Source organism: Lynx canadensis, chromosome X (genome assembly GCF_007474595.2).
Source record: "Lynx canadensis isolate LIC74 chromosome X, mLynCan4.pri.v2, whole genome shotgun sequence".
NCBI classification, from domain to species: Eukaryota; Metazoa; Chordata; class Mammalia; order Carnivora; family Felidae; genus Lynx; species Lynx canadensis.
Window position 1 is genome coordinate 61,927,494 of NC_044321.2, and position 18,433 is coordinate 61,945,926.

At 36.7% G+C, this 18,433-nt stretch overlaps 1 protein-coding gene across 4 annotated transcripts in view; it reads right to left on the reverse strand.

The window, feature by feature from the left end:
- Positions 1-18,433, reverse strand: part of CYSLTR1 (cysteinyl leukotriene receptor 1) — a 49,517-nt gene that overhangs the window by 23,404 nt on the left and 7,680 nt on the right. For 2 of the 4 annotated variants that reach the window (XM_030305185.1, XM_030305182.1), the window contains one exon: positions 3,472-3,529. The exons of the other annotated variants lie outside the window; for them this stretch is intronic. The gene's annotated coding sequence lies outside the window, so the exon portion shown is untranslated. The remainder of the gene's footprint in view (positions 1-3,471; positions 3,530-18,433) is intronic. 4 annotated transcript variants of the gene reach the window in all.

Consider the following 18,433-nt stretch of genomic DNA (forward strand, 5'->3'; position numbering starts at 1 on the left):
AGGTCATGATCTCACAGTTTGTGGGTTCGAGTCCCGCATCGGGCTCTGTGATGACAGCTCAGAGCCTGGAGCCTTCTTCAGATTCTGTGTATCCCTCTTTCTCTGCCCCTCCCCTGTTTATACTCTGTGTTTTTCTCTATCTCTCAAATATTAAAAGAAATCAAGACCCATCTGTATCCTGCCTCCAAGACTCATTTTAGACTTAAAGACACCTGCAGATTGAAAGTGAGGAAATGGCGAAACTATCATGCAAATGGATGTCAAACAGAAAGCTGGACTAGCAATACTCATAATCAGAAAAAATAAACTTCAAAACAAAGACTGTAACAAGAGACAAAGAAGGACGCTACATAATAATAAAAGGGACAATCCAACAAGAAGATAAACCAATTATAAATATGCACACAATGTGTGAGCATCCAAATATATAAAACAATAATAAACATAAAGGAATTGATAATAACATAATAATAGTAAGGGACATTAACACCCTAACTTACATCAATGGACAGCTCATCTCAGCAGGAAATCAACAAGAAAACAATTTCTTTGAATGAAACACTGGACCAGATGGACTAAACAGCTATATTCAGAACATTCCATCATAGAACAGCAGAATGCACATTCTTCTCCAGTGCACATGAAACATTTTCCACAATATATCACATATTAGCTCAAAAATCAAGCCTCAACAAATTCAAAAATATCAACCTCATATCATGCATCTTTTCTGACAACTATGCTATGAAGCTAGAAGTCAACCACAAGAAAAGATGTGGAACGACCACAAATACATGGAGATTAAATAACATGCTACTAAACAATGAATAGATCAACCAGGAAATCAAAGAAGAAATAAAAAAAAACCTAAATAGAAACAAAAGAAAATTGAAACACAATGATCCAAAACGCTTCAATTTTTTAAATGTTTATTTTTGAGAGAGGGAGAGAGAGAGGGGGAGAGAGAGAGAGAGAGAGAATCAGAAGCAGGCTCCAGGCTGTCAGCACAGAACCTGACACAGGGCTCGAACTCACAAGCTGTGAAATCATGACCTGAGCTGAAGTTGGATGCTTAACCGACTGAGCCACCCAGGTGCCCCTGATCCAAGACATTTCAGATGCAACAAAAGCAGTTCTATAAGGGAAGTTTATAGGAATATAGGCTTACTGACAGAAGCAAGATAAATCTCAAATAAACGATATAAACTTACACATAAATGAGCTAGAAAAAAACCAACAAACAAAACATAAACCAGCAGAAGAAAGAAAAAATAAAGATTAGAGCAGAAATAAATGATACAGAAACTAAAAAAAAAACCCAAGCTAACCCCCCCCCCAAAATAATACAGCAGATCAATGTAACCAGGAGCTGATTTTTTGAAAAAATTAATAAAATTGAAAAAGCTCTACCCAGACTTATAAAGAAAAAAAGAAAAGACTCAAATAAATAAAATCAGAAATTAGGAGAAATAATAATGAGTACCACAGAAATACAGATAATTAGAATATTATGAAAAACTATATGTCAATAAATTGGACAAACTGGAAGAAATGAATAAATTCCTAGAAGCATATAAACTACCAAAACTGAAATAGGAAAAAATAGAAAACTTGGAGAGACCAATAATAAGGATAGAAATTGAATCAATAATCAACTCCCAAGAAACAAAACTGAAGGGAGCAGATAGCTTCACAGGCTAATTCTACCAAACATTTAAAGAAGAGTTAATACCTATTCTTCTCAAACTATTCCAAAAGATGGAAAAGAAAAGAAAATTTCTAAATCCATTCTATGAGTCCAGCATTACCCTGATACCAAAACCAGATAAAGACACCACTAAAAAAAGAACTACAGACACTAATTCTGCCTCAACAAAATACTAGTAAACTGAATCCAATATTACATTAAATAAGTCATTCAACATGATCAAGTGGGATTTATCCCTGGGTTGGAAGTGTTGTTTAATATTTGTATATCTATCAACATGATACATCACCTTAGAAAAAGAAATGGTAAGAATCATATGATCACTTCAGTGGATGCAGAGAAAGCATTTGACGAAATCCATTCATAATAAAAAAAAACCTCTCAACAAAGTAGCTTTAGAGGGAACATGCATCAGTATAATAAAGGCCATATATGAAAAACTTCCAGCTTATATCATCCTCAATGGGGAGAAACTGAGAGTTTTCCCTCTAAGGTCAAGAACAAGACAGGGATGTCCTGTCTCATCACTTTTATTCAACACAGTACTTGAAGTCCTAGCTAAAGCAATCAGACAGCAGAAAGAAATAAAAGGCATCCAAATTGGCAAAGAAGTAAAACTTTAACTATTTGCAGATGACATGTTACTCTATATAGAAAACATGAAAGACTCAACCAAAGAAGCTGCTAGATATGATAAATGAATTAAGTAATGTATGGAAATATGTTTCATTTCTATACAGCAATAACAAAGCAGCAAGAGAAATCAAGTAATTGATCCAATTTACAATTGCACACAAAACCATAAGACACTTAGGAATATACCTAACCAAAGAGGTTAAAGAACTGTACTCTGAAAACTGTAGAACAATGATGAAAGAAAATGGAGATAACACAAAGAAACAGAAGACATTCCATGCTAATGGATTGGAAGTACAAATATTTTTAAAATGTCTATATTACCCAAAGCAATCTACACATTTAATGCAATTCTTGTCAAAATACTAACAGCATTTTTCACAGAACTAGAAAAAATAATTTCAAAATTCGTATTGAACCACAAAAGACCTCCAAAAAGAAGCAACCTTGAAAAAGAAAATCAAAGCCACAGGCATGGCAATTCCAAACTTCAATTTATACTACAAAGCTGTAGTGATCAAAACCACATGGTGCTGACAGAAAAAGAAACACATAGACCAATGGAAAAGAACAGAAAACCCAGAAATGAACCCGCAACTATATGGTCAATTAATCTTCCACAAAGCAGTAAAGAATATCTAATGAGAAAAGTCTCTTTAACAAATAATGCTGGGAAAACTGGACAGCAACATGCAAAAGAATGAAACTGGTCTACTTTCTTGCATCATACACAAAAACAAATGCAAAATTGATGAAAGACCTAAATGCAAGACAAGAAACCATCAAAATCCTAGAAGAGAACATAGGCAGTAGCTTCTTTGACATAGATCATAGCAACTTCTTTCTAGATATGTCTCCTGAGGCAAGGGAAACAAAATAAAAAATAAACTATTGAGACTACATCAAAATAAAAATCTTCTGCACATCGAAGGAAAAATATCAACAAAACTAAAATGCAACCTGAGGAATGGGAGAAGATATTTGCAAATGACATATCCAATAAAGGGTTAGTATTCAAAATATATAAAGAGCTTATAAAACAACACTCCAGAAATGAATAATCCAATTAACAAGTGGGCAGAGGGCATGAATAGACATCACATGAAAAGATGCTCAATATCACTTACCATCAAGGAAGTGCAAATCAGAATTACAATGAAATATCATCTCTCTCTGTCAGAATGCCTAAAATGAAGAATGCAAGAAACAATAGGTGTTGGTGAGGATGGGGAAAGTGGGCAACCCACTTGCACTGCTGGTGGGAATGCAAACTTGTTCAGTCACTGTGGAGACGAGTGCAGAGGTTCCTCAAAAAGCTAAAAATAGAACTGCCCAGGGGCCCCTGGGTGGCTCAGTCCGTTAGGCATCATATGTCAGCTCAGGTCATGATCTCACTGTTCATGAGTTCGAGCCCTTCGTCAGGCTCTGTGATGACAGTCCAGAGCCAGGAGCCTGCTTCAGATTCTGTGTCTTCTTTTCTCTCTGCCCCTCCCCAGTTTTCTCTCTCTCTCTCTCTCTCTCTCTCTCTCTTTCTCTCTCTCTGAAAAATAAATAAACATTAAAAAAATAGAACTACCCTATGATCCAGCAATCTTACTACTAGGTATTTACTCAAAGGATGCAAAAATACTAATTCAAAGGGAAACATGCACCCCAATGTTTATAGCAGCATTATCTATAATAGCCAAAGTATGGAAACAAAAAAAACAATTATGAAAACAGCTCAAATGTCCACTGATTCATGAATGGATAAAGGAGATGTAACATATATACTCAATGGAATATTAGTCATAAAAGAGAATTAAATCTTGCCATTTGCAACAATATGGATGGAGCTAGAAAGTATTATGCTAAGCAAAATAAGTCAGTCAGAGAAGGGCAAATGACAAATGATTGTACTCATATGTGGAATTTAAGAAATGAAACAAATGAGCAAAGGTAAAAAAAAAAAGTGAGAGAAATGCAAACCAAGATTTAGACTCTTAACTATTGAGAACAAACTGATGGTTACCAGAGGGGATTTGGGTGGGGAATGCATTAAATATGTTCTGGAGATTAAGGAGCGCACTTGTGTTATCATTGGATGATGTATGGAGGTGTTGAATCACTATATGGTATACCTAAAACTAATATTATGCTGTATGTTAACTAACTGGAACTTAAATAAAAGCTTAAAAAATAAATAAGAAAATATAGTAAGAGTGCTAGTTGTATTAAGAAGAAATTAAGGGGTGCCTGGGCGGCTCAGTTAGTTGAGCATCTGACTTTGGCTCAGGTCATGATCTCATGGTTCATGAGTTCAAGCCCCATGTCGGGCTCTGTGCTGACAGCTCAGAGCCTGAGGCTTGCTTTGGATTCTGTGTCTCCCTCTCTCTCTACCCCTCCCCCACTTGCACTATGTCTCTTTCTGTCTCTCAAAAATGAATAAAAATTAAAAAAATTTTAAAAAAGAAGTTAAGCTGACTTTGTAAACAGAAGAGCCAATTAGCCTGTTTTAAAATTTACTTTTATTCTTCATAACACACTCAATAATAAAGCAAAAAAATGTGGTATAACTATAGAACTTATTTCTTTATGCCTAATATTATATCAATTTATTAAAAGTATTTTCTAAGCCTCTGTTATTTATATTTATGTACCTGGCTTAGCTCTTCTCACCTGAAGCTTTTGGGGCAGGTACCATGTCTTTCTCATCTTTGTGTTCTCAACAATCTTAGTCCAGGCTTGGGACATGGTAAGTCCTCAAAGGTGTTACTGATTGGTATTGAATTGGCAGGAATATTCTTGAGAATAACTGATCTGCATTGGTCTGAGACTGGAATAAGCCATATTACACAGTGTGGGCCTTGGCCAATAACTCTAAACTGATATCCTTAATAATAGGCAAGGAAACAGAATCATTACTTTATGCAGATGTAACCAGTTGGTAGCTACACGTTAAAACTGAATAATTTTGAAAAATGAGTTAGGAGATGTAACTAGGGTGAACGCCTAGTAAGTTTGTGTAGTTTCCTTTTTGTTGTTATTGTTTCAAGTTTTCTTTTTATTCCAGTTATTTGACATATAGTGTAATATTAGTTTCAGGAGTAGAATTTAGTGATTCATCAGTTGCATATAATACTCAGTGCTCATCACAACAAGTACCTTCCTTAATAACCATCACATATTTAACCCTTCCTGCCACCAACCTCCATCCAGCAAACTTGTTTGTTCTTTACAGTTAAGAGTCTGTTTTATGGTTAGTCTCTCTCATTTCCCCCCTTTTTTTCATCTCTTTCATTTCTTAAATTCCACATATGAGTGAAATCAATATGGTATTTGTTTTATTTCACTCAGTATATTTCACTTAACTTATTGTTTATTTCACATAGCATGATGCACTAGCTCCATCCATGTCATTGGTAATGGCAGTATTTCATTCTTTCTGATGGCTGGGTAATACTCCATTTTATGAAATATATGTATACATATTCTTTATCTGTTCATCAGTTGATGGACATTTGGCTCTTGATAATTTGGCTATTGTTGGTAATGCTGCTATAAATATTGGAGTGCATGTGTCATTTTGAATCAGTATTTTTGTATCTTTTGAGTGAATACCTAGTAGTGCAATTGCTGGGTCATAGGATAGTTCTATTTTTAACTTTTTAAGGAAACTCCATACTGTTCTCCAGAATGGTTACACCAGTTTTCATTCCCACCAAGAGTGTAGGAGGGTTCCCCTTTCTCTGTGTCCTCATCAACATCTGTTTTTTCCTGTGTTAATTTTAGCCGTTCTGACAGGTCTGAAGTGATATCTCATGGCAGTTTTGATTTGTATTTCCCTGATGATGAGTGATGAGCATCTTTTCAAGTGTCTGTTGGCCGTCTGGATCTCTTCTTTGGAAAAGTGTCTATTCATGTCTTTTGCCTATTTCTTCACTGGATTATTTGTTTTTTCGGGTGCTGAGTTTGATAAATTCTTTATAGATTTGGATACTAACCCTTTATCAGATATGTCACTTGCAAATATCTTTTCCCATTCTGAAGGTTGCCTTTTAGTTTTGTTGATTGTTTCCTTAACTGTACAGAAGATTTTTATTTTAATGAAGTCCCAATAGCTCATTTTTGCTTTTGTTTCCCTTGTCTCAGGAGACATATCTAGTTAGAAGTTGCTATGACAGATGTCAAAGAGGTTTCTGCCCGTGTCTTTCTCTAGGATTTTGATAGTTTCCTGTTCCACCTTTAGGTCTTTCATCGATTTGCATTTATGTTTGTGTATGGTGTAAGACAGTGGTCTAGTTTCATTTTTTGTATGTTTCTCTCCAGTTTTCCCATTTGTTGAGAAACTGTCTTTATCCATTGGATATTCTTTCCTGCTTTGTTGAAGATTAGTTGACCATATAGTTGTGGGTCCACTTCTGGGTTTTCCATTCTGTTCCATTGATCTATGGATCTGTTTTTGTGCCAGTGCCATACAGTCTTAATGACTACATACAGCTTTGTATTAAAAACTTGATGTCCAGAATTATGATGCCTTCAGCTTTGCTCTATTCATTTTTGTTTTTTTGTGGTTTCATACAAATTGTAGGATTGCTTGTTCTAGCTCTGTGAAAAATTCTGGTGGTGTTTTGGTGCAGATTGCATTAAATATGTAGATTGCTTTGGGTAGTTATAGACATTTCAACAATATTTGTTCTTCCAATCCATGAGCATGTAGCATTTTTCCATTTCTTTGCATTATCTTCAATTTCTTTCATAAGTGTTCTATAGTTTTCAGGGTACAGAACTTTTGCCTCTTTGGTTAGGTTTATTCCTAGGTATCTTATAGTTTTTTGGTGAAATTGTAAATGGGACAGATTCCTTGATTTCTCTCTCTGCTGCTTCATTTTTGGTGTATAGAAATGCAACAGATTTCTGTACATTGATTTTGTATCCTGCGACTTACCTGAATTCATATCAGTTCTATCCAATTTTTTTCGTGGAGTGTTTCTGGTTTTCTACATAGAGTATCATGTCATCTGCAAATAGTAAAAGTTTGACTTTTTCATTCCCAATTTGGGGGTCTTTCATTTCTTTTTGTTGTCTGATTTTTGAGGCCACGACTTTCAGTACTATGTTGAATAACAACGTTGAGAGTGGACATCCCTGTCTTCTTCCGATCACAGTAGAAAAGCTCTCATTTTTCCCACATTAAGGATGATATTAGCTGTGTGTCTTTCATATATGGCCTGTATGATGTTGAGGTATGTTGTCTCTATCTCTACTTTATTGAGGGATTTTTATCATGAATGGATGCTCTACTTTGTCAAATGCTTTTTCTGTCTGAATCAATTGAGAGTAGCATATGGTTCTTAACCTTTAAAAAAAAAAAAACGTGGTACTGCATGTTGATTGATTTGCAAATATTGAACTATTCTTGCAGCCCAGGATTAAATCGCACATGATAGCAGTGAATGATTCTTTAATGTACTGTTGGATTCAATTTGCTAGTATATTGCTGAGAATTTTTGCATCCACGTTCATCAGGGATATTGGCCTGTAATGCTCATTTTTAGTAAGGTCTTTGTCTAGTTTTAGAATCAAGGTAATGTTGGCCTCATAGAATGAGTTTGGAAGATTTCCTTCCATTTCTATTTTTGGGCACACTTCAAGAAGAATGGGTACGAATAGGTTCAAATATTTGGTAGAATTCCCCTGGGAAGCCATCTAGCCCTTTACTTTTGTTTGTTGGGAGATTTTTTGATTAGTTATTGAATTTTTTTGCTGGTTCTAAATCTGTTCTAGTTTTCTATTTCTTTCTGTTTCACTTTTGGTAGTTTATATGTTTCTAGGAATTGCTCCATTTCTTCAAGATTGCCCAATTTGTTACCATATAATTTTTCATAATATTCTCATAGTTGTTTGTATTTCTCTGGTGCTGGTTCTGATCCCTCATTTCTTATTCATGATTTTATTTATTTGGGTCCTTTCTCTTTTCTTTTTGGTAAGTCTTGGTAGAGGTTTATCATTTTTTTAAAATTCTTTCAAAGAATCAGCTTCTGGTATCATTGATCTGTTCTATTTTTTTTTGTTTGTTTCTGTATCATTTACTTCTCTAATATTTATTATTTTCCCTTTTCTGCTTGCTTTAGGCTTCATTTGTTATTTTTTTCTAGGTCTTTTAGGTGTAAAGTTAGTTTGTGTATTTGAGATTTTTCTTGCTTCTTAAGGTAGGTGTATATTGCTATATACTTCCCTCTTATGACTGCTTTTCCTGAATCCCCAAAATTTTGTACTTTAGTGGTTTCACTTTCATAGTTTCCATGTATTTTTTAAATTTCTTCTTTAACTTTATGATTGACCCATTTATTCTTTAGTAGGGCGTTCTTTAACCTCCATGTATTTGTGGTCTTTCCAAACTTTTTCTTGTGGTTGACTTCAAGTTTCATAGCATTGTGGTTGGAAAATATGCATGGTATAATCTCAATCGTTTTTTACTGATTGAGCCTGATTCGTGACTAGTATGTTATCATTTCTGATGAATGTTCCATGAGCACTTGTAAAGAATATGTATTCTGCTGCTTTATGATGAAATGTTCCAAATAAATCTGTTAAGTCCATCTGGCCCAGTGTGTCATTCAAAGTCATCATTTCCTTGTTGATTTTCTGTTTAGATTATCTGTCTATTGCTGTAAGTAGATGGGTTGTTAAAGTCCCCTACTATTATTTCATTATTATCATTGAATTCCTTTATGTTTGCTAGTAATTGTTTTACATATTTGGGTGCTCAGGTTGGGGGGCATAAATATTTACAATTATTAGATCTTGTTGGATAGACCCCTTTATTATGATATAATACCTTCTTCATCTCTTGTTAAAATCTTTTGTTTAAAATCTAGTTTGTCTTCTATAATATAGTTACTTCAGCTTTCTTCTGACATCCATTTGCAAGATAAATATTTCCCCATCCCTTCAATTTCAATCTGCAGGTGTCTACAGGTTTAACATTAGTCTCTTGTAGGCAGCATATAGATTTGGTCTTGTGTTTTTATCCATTTTGGCACTTTATGTCTTTTGATTAAAGCATTTAGTCCATTTACAGTCAGAGTGAATATTGATAGATATTAATTTAGTGCTATTTTATGATTATCTTTGTTGTTTCTGAAGGTTTTCTCTTTTCCTTTATAGTCTTCTTAACTTTTAGTCTTAATTTCCTATTCAAAGAGTCCCGTTTAATATTTCTTATAGGGTTGGTTTAGTAGTCATGAACCCCTGTAGTTTTTGTTTGTTTGGGAAACTCTTTATCTCTCTTTCTATTCTGAATGACAGCCTTGTTGGATAGAGTATCCTTGTCTGCATATGTTTCCCATTCAGCATGTTTAATATATTATGCCACTCCTTTCTGGCCTGCCAAGTTTCTGTGGACAGATCTGTTGCTGACCTTATGTATCTTCCCTTGTAAGTTAGGGACTTATTTTTTCTTGCTGCTGTTAGGATTTTTTTTATTTATCTCTATATTTTGCACAATTAACTATGATATGTCTTGGTGTTGGCCTGATTTGTTGATTTTGATGGGAGTTCTCTGTGCCTCCTGGATGTGGATGTATGTTTCTATCCCTAGAGTAGGGAAATTTACAGCTATTATTTCCTCAGATAAACCTTCTGCCTCCTTTACCATCTCTTCTTCTTCTGGGACTCCTATGATATGAATGTTAGTACATTTGATGGAGTCACTGAGTTACCTACATCTACAATAATGGTCCAATATTTTTCTTTGTGTCTTTTCAGCTTCATTATTTTCCATAATTTTATCTTCTATATAACTTATTCATTCTTGGCTTCTTTCATCCTTGTGGTCATTACACCAGTTGATTTTACATCTTGGTTATAACATTTTTGTTTCAGCCTGATTAGTTTTTAGATCTTTTATCTTGTGGTTACAAACTCCCTGGTGTCTTCTATGTTTTTCTCAAGCTGAGCTGGTACCCTTGTGGTTGTTGCTTTAAATTCTGGATCTGGCATATTACTGATATCTGTTTCGATTAGATCCCTGGTGAGAACTTTTCTTGTTCTTTCTTTTGGGATGAATTCCTCCATCTTGGCATTTTGTCTAGGTCTCTGTCTTCCTCTGTGTTTTAGGTTTGGGAAAACCTGTTATGTTTCCTGCTCCTGAGAGTAATGACTTTAAATAAAAGAGGTCATATATTGTCCAGGACTTGGCACTGCAAGAAGTAAGTATCTGTGGTGTTTCCTGTGTGCATTCTGTTATTGTGTTTTGGCTGCTGTTTTCCCCATGTCTTTCTTGTGCAGTGTTTCTCCTTGACTGCAGTGGGGAGTGTTTGGACCTTGGCCAGATTGTGGTAGGTTTCTTCTAGACGAGCTCTTGTCTGCTTGTTAAAAGAGATCTGATGTGATTTCCACTAGAGCTGAAGCCTTGTGGCACTCTATGGTCAGTAGACATGGTGTGTGTGTGGGTGTGTGTGTGTGCTGGTCTTCTGTGTGAAGGGCCTGCTGCTCTGGTTCTCAGGCACACTTGCCCAGAAAAACAGCACCTGCAGAGTGCAGGGGGCAGACCTTGTTGTAAGCGGTTTTGGCCACTAGTGTTGGTGCCATCTGTTCTGCTTACAGAAGTTAGTTTATGCTGAAGGGTGGAGGACAGAAATGGCACCAGACCCTTCCCTCATTCTGTAGAGGGGATTTTACACCCACCACTGTCCAGGAAGCCCTCCAAGATGAGCAAATAATCTCCATTCTTGTGCCTTTGCATCCCTTAGATCCCTGCATTCACCCTGTTTGTGTCTGAGCTGTGTGCCTTCCCAGTAGTGCATTGCACATGTGTTTTATTCCAGGCAGGCAGGGTGTTTTAAAACTCTCCCAAACTTTAAAGACTTGGCATTGTGTATATATACCACAATTTCTTTATCCATTCATCAGTTGATGGACATTTAGGCTCTTTCCATAATTTGGCTATTGTTGAGAGTGCTGCTATGAACATTGGGGTACAAGTGCTCCTATGCATCAGTACTCCTGTATCCCTTGGATAAATTCCTAGCAGTGCTATTGCTGGGTCATAGGGTAGGTCTACTACGTGGCAATGAGAAAAAATGAAATATGGCCTTTTGTAGCAACGTGGATGGAACTGGAGAGTGTAATGCTAAGTGAAATAAGCCATACAGAGAAAGACAGATACCATATGGTTTCACTCTTATGTGGATCCTGAGAAACTTAACAGGAACCCATGGGGGAGGGGAAGGAAAAAAAAAAAGAGGTTAGAGTGGGAGAGAGCCAAAGCATAAGAGACTGTTAAAAACTGAGAACAAACTGAGGGTTGATGGGGGGTGGGAGGGAGGGGAGGGTGGGTGATGGGTATTGAGGAGGGCACCTTTTGGGATGAGCACTGGGTGTTGTATGGAAACCAATTTGTCAATAAATTTCATATAAAAAAAAAAGACTTGGCATTGTGGGGATTCATGCTTGTCTGAGGGAGGGTCTTGCTGCACTGGGACTGATATAGGTTTGTCCCAGAAGGGCAGTTGCATCAAAGTGCAAGAGCCTGGATTTTGTAGTAAAGCACAGTAAAGAGTCAGTGCCTAGGTTAACTGCCCTCAGCAGGTACCTCTGCACCTATGCTGAGGAGTGGGGGCTCCTGATGGTTCTTGTCCCCAGAGAGGCAATGCCACCTTTACCTTCTGTGCTCCAAGAAGGGGGAACCATCTCTCCCAGTGTGTCACAGGAGATCCTCAGATCATGCCATCTGTTACTGGGCTATCTGCCCCCTTTCTCCACAGGAACACTTCAGCAGCACCTGCCAGGCTCCATACTGGCCATGTTATGGATCTCTAAAACTCCAGTCTTTGAGCCTCACTTGTTGTAAATCTCAGGAAAATCAGCCCCTCTAATTTTACCAACCAATGGCTTTGAGGTAGTGTTTTATTTGTGTGATCTCCTGTGCATTCCTCTCTCTGTCTCTGTCTCTGTCTCATCTCTCCCTGTGGCTAGAGATGCCTCCCCTCCACAACACCTGTGTTCCATTTCTCCTCCAAATCACATATCCACACCTCCTACCTTCCACAATGTGGCCTCTTCTCTCCCTCTAGTTGTGTAGTTTGTTTTGTACATCCTCAGATTAATTTCTTGCGTATTCACAATGGTTTGATATTTATCTACCTGTGTTGGAGTGAGGAGGCAAGCCTATGGTCCTCCTACTCCTCTGCCATCTTAGCTCTTCCCCACCCCCAAGTTTGTATAGTTTCTTAAATACCAGTCAGGAAATGTAGTGTTTTGTTGCAAGTAGAACTAGGAAGGAGGGAAGGAAGGAAGGAAGGAAGGAAGGATGAAAAAGCTAGGTATACATGTGAAAAGCAAGCTTTAATTTGTTCATAAATCAGCAGTGAGGAGGTAGTTCTCACTGAACACCATCTTGATCATACATTTCAAAATTTTTCAATGTTTATTTATTTTTGAGAGAGAGAGAGAGAGAGAGAGAGAGAGATAGCCAGCAGGGAAGGGGCAGAGAGAGAGGGAGGCAGAGAATCCAAAGCAGGTTTCAGGCTCTCAGCTGTCAGCAAAAAGCCCTATATGGGGCTCAAACTCCCCAGCTGTGAGATCATCACCTGAGGTGAAGTTGGATGCTTAACTGACTGAGCCACCCAGGCACCCCCTCCTCAGAATCTTCTAATTGCCTATAGGAGCAAATATAAATTTTTTCCCACTAATTTATACTAAGTTGCTTCTTAGAGTCCCTTTTGTTACTGTAAATCTGTTAGCATAATATCAGATTTGTTTCTCTAAGACATATCCAATTATTTGAAAAATTTTACCTGTGATACCTGGGCACTCTTTACAATAAGAAATGGCAGGAAAAAACGTAACTTAACAGTGTCCTAGTGTTCAGGCTTTCCTGAGGATTTGAGACCAAACGTGATCACAGATTGAGTCATATGAGAAGGGGTAATAGTTATGTTCCCACACAACTGTTAGGTGAAACCAGGTCACTGTGAACAAGTCAATAAAAAAGGAAGTACATGTCAGGATACTGAAAACAATTCTTAAACAGAAATACTCCATTGACTGAAGGTTCCCTAAAGGGAAATAAAAATCTCTGATTAGGATTCAATGACGTAGTTTTATAGAATTTTAGAGGTAGAACAAAACTTAGAATGCATCTAATTCAACTCTCTTTATGACCCAGAAAGATAAAATGATTGCAAAAGTAACACACAGAATTAGTGGCAGAGTCAGGATGCTTGACTCACTGTCCACTGCTATTTTTACTACACAACACTGTTACGTTATAGATAACACAAGCTCTAGCACTAAACACTGACATAAGACAAATTCAAATACTGGTACAAATCATGGCAGTTGAACAAACTGTTGTGAAGACAACTGCACATAAGCCAAGGATCGATCTATTTCTTGATCCTCTTTTTGGTTATAATATGAGACTATTTTTAATGAATATTAGAAGTTACAATTTTCATTTTAACTTTCTTGCTTCTCTTCTATTCAGTCTATTCTTATCACTTACGCCAGATTATTCATCTTAAAGCACAGTTTTAATCATATCACTTCCCTTTCAAAGGTCTCCAGTGACTTAAGTTAAGCTTGATGCAACATTTAAGACCACAATAATATTCTATCTTAACATTATAGTGTCACTCTCCATCATTTATTATATGTATATTATATAAATGTGAAATTATGACAAGCTCCATCCTTATTTGGTCTCTTTTCCTTTGCTCAGGCCATTTTGTCATCTGATATGTTCTTTTTCCTCATTGCTATCATATGTAATTCTAATAATCTTTATGACTATCTCTTACATCATATCCTTCTTAAAAAATTTCCTTGTCTTCTGTACCATTGTGATATGTTAGTCATATCAAAAAAGATGTATTAGCTGCTTACTATATGTCAATTCTATCCTAGACACTTTGGAAAATAAGACACAAGCCCTGCCCATCAAAAGTTTACACTCCACTAAAGGGAGACACAGATGTATTAACAAATTAATTCACTGCACCACTACAGCTGTAGCAATAGAAGAATATAAAGGACACAGAATGGAAATACAAATTGTTCATGTATGTTAGTAAAGGCTTCATAAAATATAGAAGAGTAGGGCAGGTGGAGAAGAGCATTTTAGGCAGGGTTAGAAAGTAGAATGAACAAAGCCTTGGAGATAAGAAATAACCTGATATGTGTAGGGAAAAGTAACAATGTGATAAGGATGAAATATAAGATAAAGGTGTGTGCAGCTGTGCATATTTGGGTGTATGTATCTGTATGTCATTGGACTATGGGGTTTGAAATTCTAGAGAATTTGGGTTTATCCTCTAGGGATTAGGGAGCTATTAGAGGGTGCAGAGTGAGAGAAAGTACTGACATGTAAATGAAAGTGGAAGTGGAGCAGAAAAAAATAGAGGTTGGTCATCCCTGAGGTTTAATTTTCTTGGTAAAATAAGAAATGATGGTGTCTGGTGAGAAAAAGATGGCTTCACTTGGGTTCAGGTCTTCTGACAATTGGTAAAGGTTTGAATGGTAGCTCTGGGAAATGGAAGAGAACTATGACCAAGACTCTGAAGGCCCAAGAGAAATTGGATAGTGTAGATTTTTAGTGGCCCCAGTCTACACAATTATGTGATTTATCCCAGTGGTATTCAACAGCCTGCATGTAGGAAAGAAAAAATACAAATTGTTAAATTGGTATAAGATTGGGAGTAACAGAGAAAACTTACGGAAGAACAATAGGTAAGGAGATTGATTGAGAATGCTACCAAAAGGGTGGTTAACAACGAAACTATGAAGTTTTAACAGATTGGGAGAAAAGGGAGGGACCAAGGGACTGGAAGATTCACTGAGATTTAAGAAGTGGTGTAGTAGCAATAAGGGTGTGAGAGAACTGAAAGTCTAGGAGTTTGTGGTGAGAGTGTGGTACAATGGAGTTTCAGATTTCAGTTGTGTGATAATAAATTGAGGTTCCAATTATGGCCATGGAATGAGTAGGTAAGGTAGAATGTGAATGCATATTGTTATAAATAAGGAGGTCAAATAAGTTAAAATCAGTTTCCTAGGTTGGTTGTTTATATGGAATATGAAGTTACAAAGGTGATAGCAGGATTTGGGGTAAAGAGGAAAACCACAAGCCAAATGCTAAATTATTCAGTGAATTAGGGAAAAATAACTAGGAGGTCAATAGATGGTGATATTAATAAGGAAGATTAAAGGGTGGCAGAAGTGAATGGCTGTTTGCATTATAGTAGAAAAGTAATGATTTAAAATGGCACTAGGAAGCCAGGAGACATTGAACAGACTCTCTAGGTTTCACAGTAGATGAGATGTAGAAAAATAAGCAGCTTACTTTTGATGGGGAGGATCAAGTTTTACATAAGACAATGAAGCGGTGGGAGAATTATTTGAAGCGATTTAGGATGTAGGAGAACTTATAATGAAAATGGTGTTGTAGAGGGCACAGTGAAGAGTTTGTAGAAAGGTTAAATGTGGAAGGAAGAATCAGGAAGTACAGGGTATTCTCAGGACGACAGAACCTTGGAGAGCAGTTGACCACAGTGGCCAATGGTTCAATTACAGAATTCAATTTTGTATTTCTACCTGTTTTTATTTTTTCTTATAGTAATTTGTATATTTACATAATGTCCACTACTAACTTTTAGACACTTTTGAGGACAAAGATAAGATATAATTTATAATAAAATAGTTTCTGTAGAACCTAGTAAGGAACATTACACTTGTTGCTCAGTAAATATGTTGAATCAGACCAACTCATTTCAGAATTGTTTTACTGAGTCACCTTAGATGTATGGTTCTTTTATTATATTACTACTTATTTTTCCTTTGTTGTAACTTTTGAAACAGGAGCAGGGATTTTTTTCCAGAGCATTTTATCAAAGCAAAAAATAGGTACAACTTTGTATAAGAGATAAATTTAAGCTGCTTGTTTCTCATCAAACTACAGTGATACACAAGTATGGGGACACCTTGGTGACTCATTCGGCTAAGTGTCTGATGCTTGATTTGTGCTCAGGTCATGATCTCATGGTTTGTGAGTTCAAGCCCTACACAGTGCAGAGCCTGCTTTGGATTCTTTGACTCCCTCCCTCTCTACCTTTTCCCTGCTCTCTCTCTCTCTCTTTCAAAATAAACAAATAAACATTTAAACAAAACAATATAAAAAATGATACACAAGTCTGGCAGCAGAATTATGACTTACTGTGCATAAGCTGAATGTGAGGCCAGTAATTTCAACTAGATTTCAAGTTCCTTGGAAACAGGGATTATATCTTCATGTTTTCTTTTCCCACTTTACTTCCTTTTATACTTCCCCAGTTTTCTTCTAGAGTGGTTACCATAGTAATTTGCATGCACAGCAGGAACACAATGAATGTCTAGTGAGATTCTATGCCATTATTTTTTTAAAGTTTTTTTTTTTTTTGGGAGAGAAAGAGAGAGAATCCCAAGCAGGCTCTGTGCTGTCAGCAAAGAGCTCCATGTGGGGCTCCATCTCACAAACCGTGAGATCATGACCTGAGCTGAGATCAAGAGTTGGATGCTCAATGGACTGAGTCACCCAGGCACCCCTCTATACCATTCTTTTAAAAGAAAATTGTATTACTGAGCCATGTCAGTAGAATGTGCTTTTTGCTATTCAAAGAACAGGTGCCAGATTGAGTCGAAGTGATTTTAGAGATCCTGTTCCAATGTACTTTTACGTGTTTAAAAATGAAACCTATGAATGGGAGTGAAGTAGTGATGACTTGCTCAAGAGTGTATTGATAATGACAGGGCTGGGACTAGAACCCAGGCACTACAGCCTTCAGTCCAAATCTGCTACTACCACACTGATACCCCAATACCCACTCTTCCCTTTGGTCTTCTTTCATCAATGACAGTTTTTTTCAGATAGCCAGTTGAGGTTGTTAGCGTATCTATGATCTGTGAAATGTGAATGTTTGGCATTTATCTCTTTGGTTCTCTCTTTCCCTTGGATAACTTAACTCTCATGTTTTAAAATGATCACTTTCATGTGGATGACTCAAATCTCTGTCTCAGCCACAAACTATTCACCTGAACTTTAGTCTTTCATTTTCAACTGCCTAGAATATTGCTCTTCTTGAATCTTATGTTTTTCCCCCTCAATTTAAACATGCTTAAATACAAATATATTATCTTCCCTCCCAAATCAACTCTTCCAAAGGACTTTTTTTTTCATTGACATTAAACATCTTCCAGTCACTCTGGCACAGAAGCTCATAGTCAGAGTTGATCTTTACTGACCTCATTTCTCATGTGTAAATTCAAAGTTCTGTTGAGGCTTATCTTGAAGTTCTCCTGACCTTCTCTCACCAACTTAGATCAGGATCCTTATATCAGCATATCTTGTCTACTTGAAGATACTCAAACTATGTACCTTCTTTCACTAGACAAAGAGGTGAACTTGGAAAATGTATACTTATACTTCAAGATTTAAGTTGAAGTTTTTATTATTTGTAAATGTTCCCTTGTTTGTGGTACTATTACCATATTTATTAGAGTGCTGAAATCACTCTTTTTGATTACATATCTGTCATATCCATTTAGACAGTGAGCCTATTAATGACAGTGAGTCTGCTTTATTCAGTTTTGCTCTCTTCCTCTCCTAATTGAGCAACTTTGGAAGAATAACTGTGCAGTATTAGGCACTTTTGAGTAATACAGTATTTAATTCCTCAGGATGGGTGTCTAGGGGTGGAGGGAGGAGCAAGTTTTTAGTGTGGAAACACAGATGCTATTGTTCAGGAATCTAGATAATGGCATAAAGTGGAAGTAAAATATGGACTTCGCTAGCAGGGTAGAGTCTATTAAAAAAGAAACCTGAAAAAAAAGTGTAAGGGACCGTGACCTGTGGATGAACACTACAAATCACTGGAGAAGAAAGTAAAAGGGGTGGGGCAGAAGAATCCACATATTTAGGAAGGAACAGAAGGCAAAGAACATAAAACCAAAAAAGCAAAAGTAGTTTAGTGGGACTGAAGGAGAAATCAGAAGTGGTATAGGTGAGAGATTGATGAGAATCCCAAGACCCAAGGATGTGTCTGGCTATACAAGGTTTGGGGTTTGGGGGTTTAT